The 10362-nt window shown below is 39.2% G+C and overlaps 1 protein-coding gene across 1 annotated transcript in view; it reads right to left on the reverse strand.

Moving 5' to 3' along the window:
• Nucleotides 1-10105, reverse strand: part of LOC106957149 (pro-neuregulin-3, membrane-bound isoform-like) — a 143813-nt gene extending 133708 nt beyond the window's left edge. Inside the window, exons 1-2 of the mRNA XM_015048404.1 lie at nucleotides 10099-10105; nucleotides 8199-8204 (exon numbers count right to left, since the gene is read on the reverse strand). The gene's annotated coding sequence lies outside the window, so the exon portion shown is untranslated. The remainder of the gene's footprint in view (nucleotides 1-8198; nucleotides 8205-10098) is intronic.
• Nucleotides 10106-10362: the final 257 nt, after the last annotated feature.

Genomic DNA, 10362 nt, shown 5'->3' on the forward strand with positions numbered 1-10362 from the left:
TGTGGTTCATAGTAATGACATTTTGTTAATATCCCAGCCACTGATGCTGTGCATTTAAAACACATTTGGAAAATATCAAACAGTGCAGGCTCCCCCCCCCAACCATGATGTCACATAAAAAGCACAAATAGAAGCTCTGCAGCAATAATAGGACATGTGATTTGTATTCACATGAAGCTGAAGTAATGACTTTATTTTTTGTTCTCCGTTACCCTCTTTGTGAACTCTCATACAAAACAGGGTTGCTTTCATGGACATGGTCGTGCTTGATAAAAGTGTCAAGAATATCCTCAGAAGGAAGAGGAAAATCAAAGGTATTAAACAAGACAATCAGATGAGTTCAGCTGCAGGGCTTCTCCCCAGAAAATGAAGCCTAATGGCTTCACTGTGCTGCCTACAACATTAGAGTATGGCTTTCATTTTAAGCCTATAGATTACTACTTAATCCATATGCTAAAGTAATACCGTTTTTGTCATGGGTAATTACACTGTAAATGTAGGAAAATACAAAATAAACACTAGTACAATTCCTATAAAAACATAAACTTCTAAAAATATATAGAAAAAGTGGTTTACATAATATTCAGTACATACATTAAAGCTGCTAAGAAGATTTCTGTTTTGATTAGATTCTCATCACAAACTTGTGAACTCATTCTCTGATCAGCTGAGTTGGACTTTACCGTCTGCAGCTAAAGAGCAACTGGGATCACTTGAAGAAAACTTTAGCTGCTCTTTGGGATTGACCACTCTTTAAAGATGTTGAAACTTTAGAACTGTGTTGTAAAAATTGTAATCTAATGGTATAAAACAAAAACTCATGTGGGATTGAATCCTTTGAAAATTTAATTGGAAAAACCTCAAGCAGCTGCTGCATAACTTACAGAAATACAGCTATAATCAATAAAGGAACCAGCAAAACTTGTATTTCATCCCTCCCTCCTTCCCTCCCTCCATCCATCCATCCATCCATCCATCCATCCATCCATCCATCCCTCCATCATCTTTACATGCTCGTCTCTAGTGGGGGCATGAGAGGTGGAGGTGCCGATGTTCAGTGGTCACTCTGGACTAAATCTGTTTGGTTGATTTGCTAAAAGATAACAGAAATGGTGAAAGAAAAAAAATATGTTTTCTTTTTTTTAGAGAACCACTAAACCTCTATTATCATAGTGAACAAAGCAACAATGACTACAGTAGGAGAAGACAACCTAAAAGAAATATTTTCATCCAATAGCTTTCGTTTTCATTGAACATTACATTATTGTTCTCAGAATGTTGCTGAAAATAAAGCAACTAAGAGGGAAAAAGTTGTAAAAACACCCGAGCCAAAAGTTACAATACTGAAAACCTGTTGTCAACAGTCGTGCACGCTGGGGAAGCTTTAAGCAAGAGGAAATAGGAAATAGTTATGGTATCACAAGAGAAAAGGTTTATGCAAGACATCCGCCGCAGCGCCGCGGGCCTGAAAAGCGTTGCGCTTTGTGTGACCCAAAAAGACCTGAGAAAGACGCCCTGTGCAGACATTCAACAAGAGAATACAGATGAGAGCAAAGATACTTCCCCTTCCATCAAAGGTTCTTTTGTTCAGCTATTCCCCAAGAGTCAGTGAAGACTCTGGGTGGTATTTTTTAAACAAACTTGAGGAATAAAAGGGGACTTAAGGTACGACACAAATGGAGACATCTGGAAGTATTTGACATGTTGTGGTTGATATGATTCTATTCAGTCTGAAATGCATTCCTCAAAACTAACCAGACACATCTACTATGTTTCTAATAACGCGAAAACATTATGACCTCTTCATTGTATGCTATAGAACTATTGTCCATGGACTAGGACTGACACTATTCCTCAATTCTGCAGTTAGCTGATTACCTTAAAACTAAACCTAAAAGTTGTGCAGAGACTCTTTGGTTTTATGACTTCTGTAAAATATGAGATATCAACTTCTGGGCCAAATCCTGGCTGATGGCTACAGTGAAGATAACTGTTGCCATGGTGCGGTATTAGTGCCAAAATTGAGACTATTGTGCACCCAGGAATGGCTACTTCATTGCCACAGGAGGTATTTTTTTCCAAAGGTAGCTAGTTATAATGTGTGTTGACCATTTTTCTTGATGAAGTATGTGTCAAAACCACAGGTTGTGCATCCAAGAAATGCTAGTTGCTAGCATCTCTGATGTTAGCACTAGCCTATCTGTGTTAAGGACAGCAGAGGTGTGACCAACCTAGGGTTGTTAGTCACTAGCCTCTCCAATGCTAATGCAATGCAATATTCTACTTTTCATTTGGTGGCGCTAGCTGTTCAGTTACTCCTGCTGGTCAGTCATTCAGATCAGTAGCTGGCATCAGAATAAATTGTCTCCTGGTACAAGGAAGTAGCCACTGTTAGGTGGGCAATAGTCTTAATTGTGACACTAATACCAGACTACACTGTTGTTAACTCAAGAAGACAATGGCTTCAACTGAATCTCACTCTCTTCAGCTCCAACCAGTCTGTTAATCAGATAAAGTGAATTCAAAAAGCATCTTTTACAGCTTCATCTGTGCTGAAGCTAGAACTGAGGTTGTAAAGTGAAATAGACCTTAACATGTATACATTTTTCTGTTATTTGAAGCTATGGTTGGGCTGTTGCATAGTAAACATTTTTCAGGCTTTTGCTCCGTGTAAGATAGAAAAACTTACTGCAGAGACATGTTGATACACCGCATGGTTTCAGAATGTGAACAAGTTGAGAAAGAGGGAAGGTTTAGTGGAATGTGCCCCTCTATTGTAAGCAGTGAGACAGGAGCAAAGGACACTGGCTCTAGTATTAATTAGTCAGGTGAAATGAGTAGACTGCATCATTATATTGGCAATTAGAGCAGAATCCATTTCTCTGGCACGCCGGTGGCAAGCAAGCAGGACGAGGGGTCAGAAAAGCGACTAAGAAGCTGACTGAGCCACAAAGAGAAAGATTGAGAAAAGCTGCTGGGAGAGAGATTTGAAGAGAGAAAGAATGTTGTGGGGTTGAGAGTCATGAAAAGGATTTATTGCTAATCCCGGCAGTGATAGTCAGCTTCCATGATCCCCACCACCCTGCAAGTCAATCACAGCGCAAACATTGAGATATGTTGATAGAATGCAGCACATTTCCTGGATCTGTCTTCCCTTTCAGTGCGCTGATGTCATCTTACCCTGGGTGATGGATGACTTAAACTGTTGTTGAAATGAGCAGATGCCTTTGGATGCAAAAGTACATTGTAGTGTGCTGCAGTTCATTTTCCCCTCTGGTGTTCACATAAAAGACCCGCACAAGATTTGGAGAAATCAATTTTTTTTTCCTCCTGCTACTGGAAAAGAACAAATTGCATCAAGAATACCAAAAGTAGGTCAACGTTCAGTTTCAGTGAGTTGAATCTCTCATTAATGACCTGATGTTTTTATATTTTGGTTGATTTTGCTAACGTCTCATTCTTTTGAAAATTGGACTCCTGTTTAAAATTTCAAATGCTGTACGCTGAAGAAAATTCTTGTTTTAAAGTCGCACTTCCTGGTGTGCAGTGGACAGATTACCAGTCCACCCCGGAGCACACAGGGAGATTCTAACAACGCAGCAGGAATATTAGATAACTGTGTAACTTTTTTGCACATTATGGCAGCATTGACATCGACAAACAGCCTGACATGTCCAGGTGATGTAGGAAGCTTCTGGCTTTCAGGGGGAAGAGCCTGAGTGTTGGAGAAAAAAAAAAAAAAAAAAAAAAAAAAAACAGGTGGCTCTAAAATTGCACTGAAATGTGTTGCTGGCTCTAATGCAGCTCTGCTCCCAGAGGGATTCTGGATTTACAGGAAAGAAGCTGTGGGCCGTTGCCGGTGCTGGTCAGGCAGTGCAGCGATGGAGCTGATGGAGGCCAACTATGATGACTTTGGTTCTGTCACACCAAGGTCTTCACTCTAAGTCCAGTATAATGAGACTGTCAGAACAGTGTGAGCCATCGGAGATTCCCCCCTCCATCCCCCAGAAACCCACTTTCACAGTCAAGGATGAGTAGCTCTGTGTGTGCGTGCGTGCACCCAACAGACTTGTTTATAGTCGTTCTGGTGTTCAGAGCCACCCCAACTCAACCTGCTAGCTATCCAGGCTTCTCTTCTGTCTTTCATCTGGATGAAGTCTCATCATCCAAACATCAGGATGTAAAGAAAGCAGACATGAAACCAGACACTGCCATCTTTACACCAAAAGGCTTTCAGACCAAGGGAAGACTTAGACTTTAAACTTAGACTAAAAACGTACAAATCTAGACAACCATCATACATTTTGTAAAATAGCTGTACTATTATACACATATGCAATATTTACAACAATCAATTGAAATGGCCACAATGTTGAACAAGTATGTAAACTGGTGTGATATGAGCATTCTTTGAAAGACAAATATCACTTTCTTCTACATTTTAAAGAAGCAAGAAAACAATACATGGTTTTCATAAGGAAACCTGATAGGTATCTACATCGGTATCATTCAATATTAGTCATTTTTTTACATATCGGTATTGGTCCAATAGTTAAAACTGGGCTTATATTGACAAATGTTTAGTTTTATCTTGTTGCCGTTTGTGTGTGTGTTTCAGTGTGAGGTTAGCCGTGTGTTATTTGTTCAGTCATGTGACAAACATAGTGATGCAGTGCAGCATCATGGGGGTGTTTAACTAAAGCAGGAAAGTGATGTAGGCAGTGTAGCTTTACATGGTGTTTAAAGTGTAGGAAAATATATAGAATATTGGTAAATATTGCTTATCAGCCATAACAGCATAATTAATATTGGATATTGATATTGGCACAAGTTTTCATATTGCATCCATGCTTTTAACATTTGGAACTAATGAACATATGACAAATATTTAAACCATGTTTTAATCTCAGCAGAATCTCATTTTGCTGTGTTACATCTGCAACTCTCATGGGTATATCACCACTTTTACACATCTAAAGATGACCTTTTTGCCAATTCAGCTCAAACTCAGGCTGAATAAAAAGGATATGTGAAAATCAATTTTCAAATTTTGCTACAGATTTAATTGGATTTAGGTCCTGACTTTGAGTAGACCAGAGTAAGATCAATCAATCAAATCAAATTTTATTTGTATAGCACATTTCAGCAGCAAGGCATTTCAAAGTGCTTTACATCATTAAAATAAAAACAGCATGTGAGAAAGAGAAAGATATTTTAAAAAAAACATAATTAAAACATTAACAGTGAGAAAGAGAAATAAAAAGCTGTAGAACTTTAGTTGAGACACCGTCAACTGGGACTCCAACCCTTTGTACTTTAGTCAAAACGCCATTTGACAAGGACTCTAACCTGTCGGGCATTTTTTTTTTCTTTTAAGATAAAACATTAAAATCAAAACAGTGAGAAAGAGAAATGAAAAGAAATTAATAAAACCATTAAAAACATTGAAGACATAAAAAGTAAAGATAAAAACATTAAAAACATCAAAGACATTAAAACCCACACTCTAACCCTAATTTAGCCATAAGCAACTCTAAACAGGTGGGTTTTAAATTGAGATTTAAAGGCACTCAGTGTTTCCGCTGTTTTACAGTTCTCTGGAAGTTTGTTCCAAATTTGTGGTGCATAGAAACTGAATGCTGCTTCTCCTCGTTTGGTTCTGGTTCTGGGGATGCAGAGCAGAACCAGAACCAGAAGAGCTGAGGGGTCTAGACGGTTGGTACAGCAATGTGATTAACCTTTGATCTGGAACCAGAAGAGTTCCAGATCTTCTGGTTTGTGGTTCTGGCTTCAGGCTTGGAGTAGAAGGTTATTTACTTATTTTTTGCCATCTTACTTTTAGAACATTGTAAAAACTCCAAGTCAGTCTCACAGCGAACTTGTTAGTCATCCAGATTAAGGTGTGTGTTCCCTGTTTGCTTTAAAACCTCTCCATGTGTTTTCTTCCAGAGCCTCCCTGATCCAGTGTTAACTGCTGTCATAAACAAGAAGCTGCCAGATGTGAGCCTCTGTCCACTGAGGAGTCCTGGTCAAGCCGTCAGTGGAATCCATGACCAGAGGAGCTGAAGATAAAACAACGTTCCACACAGCTGACCTTTTGATTAAGCTCGAGTTTATTTTCACCAATAGGAACCCAGCTTGAGTTGTTTTTTTGTTGTTGTTTTTTTTATTTTTTAACTAATGTAATGTTAAATGTGTTTTTAATTTTGAACACTATTATCTCAAATGCTTGGGAGAGTCATGAAAATTGAAAAAACCTCCATCAGTTATGCTGCTCTTCTGCTGCAGTGTATTTTCCATGGGGTTAATATTCATGCCTGGACTGCAGCGGCTAAACTTGTGTTGGCAGAGAGAGAGGGAAGCTCCCAGAGTCCTGGAGGTCAAACTTTGAATCACTCTCCACGCTGAAACTTTTGACTGCACAGCATTCATGTTGACTGTTTTCTTTCTATGTGAAAAGTAACTAATTATTATTTTATAATAGTTAAAGATATGTTTTAAAACAACCACACACAACATATTCAAATGGAAATCTGTTCAAATTTAGGGAAATAGGCTAAAAGTTTATCCCACTTTTTAGCTCAATTAACCTAATAAATCATGTCTTTGCAGTTTGTAATTTCTTTATGGGGGTCAGCAGTACAAAAGTCACAGAAAATGCTGTTCAAAAAGCTATTCAAAAACAGAAACACAACTGCTGTGGTGGCCACCATTAAAAATGATCAGAATTATTTACTGCCTGCCATACACCAAAAATCTGCCTGATATTTATGATATTTTCACTTCCCTGCTCTTTTTATCCAACCTTTAAAATCATGTTTGATAAAACATCCATCTGTTGCCTACACCTTGGACCAATCACAGGACGACTCATGCTACATTCACACAGCAGGCAAATGAGACCAAATCGGACTTTTTCACGGCGGTCTGAGCCGCCCGATCCCAAGCTTTTGACCCCACAAAACATCAGATTTTGTGGGGTCCATATGTGGAACTAAGTTGGATAGTTTGAAAAGCATATACAATCTGACAGTCATATCAATGACTTTTAGGTCAGTGACATAAGACATGTTTCATAATTCTGCACCAAAAAAAGCCGGACGCGGCAAATCTGGATGTAAAGACAGGTTGAAATTATAATTCTGAAAAAGTTTGTCTTCCAAACAGACTTCTCTACAGAAGTTGCAGTGAATTTTCCACAAAACACCAACATTATTAGCCTTGCTTTGTATTTTTATTAGCTTCCCTGGTCTGTTATGATCTTCTGTTCTTGTCATCATAAAGTATTTTTGAACTGAATTGAATTTATTTGGGTGGCTGGGCAGATTGACTTCTTTGATATATATTAAGATTATTCTACAGAAAAGGGCAGGAACAAAATCCATTCTACTGGAGTTGATTAATTTAACCTTTTAGTGTTGGCAGATTGATAATGATATTATTAAAGGATTAAAATCCTGATGGGTGGTTGTAATAGTTTTTTTTCTTTTCTTTTCTTGCTCTCTTTAGAACAAAGGTAAAACTCCTAAAGAGGCAGAATTATGTATTTTCTAGGCACACAGACCCATTTTATTTTAAAGTCACGTAACTATGTTGGCTTAAGTTGTTTTAAGAACGCTGTATATATCAAACATGACATTAAAGAAATTTGACTTTGCAACTTAACGTATTGAAATTGGACCTCTGTCTTTTTAAGAAGCTCCTGCTATTTCTCAAACTCCGCCTTCAAGATGCCATCACAACATGGCTCCTCTATTAACCCTTTAACAATGTTTTTACCAGCATTTCACTGAGACGCAGCTCCTATAATGAGCTCAGCAGAGGTGCAGTTCCACTAGGTGTTTATTAAATGCTGCTAGCTAGTCTGAAGGAACTGAGTGGGATAAACCTGCTCCGTAAGGCAGAAGCACTGAGGAGGAGTGTTATGGAAAAGATGGGCGCCACGGAAGATTAGAGGATTTATTAAATATGCATGAAAGCATCAAGGGAACATTCCAGGTATGTTTTTGATGAGAGGATGACACTAAAACATGATGTAAAGCTAATAACTGCCTATTTTACTAACACTGCCCTTTTAAAATGCCTTGCATTTCATGGAGCCAGATGGAATATCAATAGGCTATCTTTGCCAAAATTAACACGGTATCCTCTGGTATTACAGTGAAGACTCTGTCTTCATTTCAAAACTGTAAGAAGACTTGCATCTGAAGAGTCTCCACTTTGCTCACGTTCCCTGCAGCAAATCTAACTACTCTCTAAACACCACGTGTCTGACTTACATTGTTCAGTAAAATGACAACGTGGGCCTCATGGAAATTACTAAAATACTCTTCAGTTTCACAGTTCTGTCATGGTTTTGGGAAGCTGCTGGGGACGCGTGCTGTCACTGTTTGTATTAATGTGACAGTTATTTCAGTGACAGCTCTGAATAGTCAGGGTGTGTAAGCAAAGGCAAAGGGGAACGCTTCATCTGTCGCTTAATATTTGCCAGATGCGACCGCATGCGAGCACGACCGTAGACAATAGAACAGTCTGCAGCCACGCTACAAACAGTCGCTTTATGTGCGATGACAAGTTAAATGGACGACACTGACGTGCAGTTTTGCTAAAGAAGCCATTTTGCCGACATGTCGGTTTGTTAATGTAGTCTCCTAAAACCACACTGTTGTTTGCGTCACAAGCACAGCAGAACAGCAGCCGCCCTTTGTTGTTCAGCTGCTGCTGGTTTATGAAACATTCACAGCTATTTATGACCTTTTTGAAAAGCAAGTCATGGCTAATTTAGGGCAGAACGCCCAGCTCTCATTGATTGTAAATGTGTTATTGTCACACGCATGAAGAGATAATCTAATATAATCGTCTGGTTGGTGGAAGAATGCCAGAGTTGCGTGGTTGCTGGGTAAAGAATTCCAGCAGAGAAAATGAGCTTTTTCTGTCACACAGCGTCCAGACAGGTTGAATTAAAAAAGGTTGAGGGTTTTGTGTTGCTGCTGCTGCTATTAAGGCATGTAACCACACACACACGGTGCTCTGAGGTGACTTGGTGCTCCTTGTCTAGCAAATGGAGGGAACATCCTTGATTCTTGACAGGTAGATGGATGGGTGTGCATTTATGTGTGTGCGTGTGTGTATGCATATGTGTGTGAGGAGGACAGAGACAGATGGATGAGAAAATGATTATTGTGTGGAAAAAAAAAGAACATTAAACAAGACCAATATTCATCCCTCTGGGTTTTCTAGAGTGACTGGCACAGATCAGAAGACTCAATGCTGGAGCTAATGAACTGGTCATCATCAGCCTCTTTCCAGACTGCCATCTCCTTGGCCACAGGAGATGCCAAGGACATGGCAAAGTGGTGAAGTGATGTCAATCCCAGGTTTTCTGTTTCGCTGGAGTTTCACATTCAACTCAGATAAAACAGAGAAGGGGTGAAGCAGATCTGAGGTTTTGCATCATCTGTCCACTAGACTGGGTTTGATTGAAGACCAAAGTTGCAACATTTTTTTACATTTTCTACTTGTTCACTTTCACATTGCCCTGCATCGAACAAACCAAGGCCTTTGAGCAACCTGTTAAAGGTCGAAGTGCCGAAAGTGGCTTTTGTTGACATCAACACGTGACGAACATTGCATCATTTTAGATTCACAGAGACGCCTGCCGAACTCAGCACCAAGCCCAGTCATAATGGATTAGTTAATAATCAATCAAATCTACAAAATTCCTCTCTTCATCCATATAAACATTTCTCAAAACTAATCATTTCTCCTGGAGGTAGTTGGAGCGAAATACAAACATTGCTGTTGGAGCACACTTCTGCATGTAATACAGCAACAAACCTCTGTTTTATATTCAGGAGTTTGTCCACAAAATATTCACAAAATGAACAAATATGGAGTTGTGTCAGAAATGTTGATCAAATTTCAAATGTTAAGATTACATTTGTGCGCAAACATTCCTTATTGAGTGGTGGTGGTAAAGGACTGTACAGTTGAACCTTGACATAAAAGCAAATTAACATCAGTTTTTTAAATACAAGCCATCACTTGGTCCATATATTTAGTGAAATCTGAGTTCAGAATCATGCTTCGGGACGACACTGCTTGTTGGGGCAAAGCGCAGCTTCAGCTGAGACCACGTCTTGTTTGTCTACACAAAGAAACAGATGCCTATTGAATTGAAGAAGGAGATAATAGAAAAACATGAACATGAGTTAAAGTACAATGGTGGCAACGGTGTTAGGAGTTCGTCCCACTATTGGTGGGTTGCCAGTTCGATCCCCATTCTGACCACTTCTGTGGATGTGTCGTTACGCATTCAAACAGCATCAGAGTTCATGTCAACCAAACCAAAACCTAGGTTTT

The sequence above is a fragment of the Poecilia latipinna genome, unplaced genomic scaffold (genome assembly GCF_001443285.1).
Source record: "Poecilia latipinna isolate Pla-1442-1.1 unplaced genomic scaffold, P_latipinna-1.0 Scaffold881, whole genome shotgun sequence".
NCBI classification, from domain to species: domain Eukaryota; kingdom Metazoa; phylum Chordata; class Actinopteri; order Cyprinodontiformes; family Poeciliidae; genus Poecilia; species Poecilia latipinna.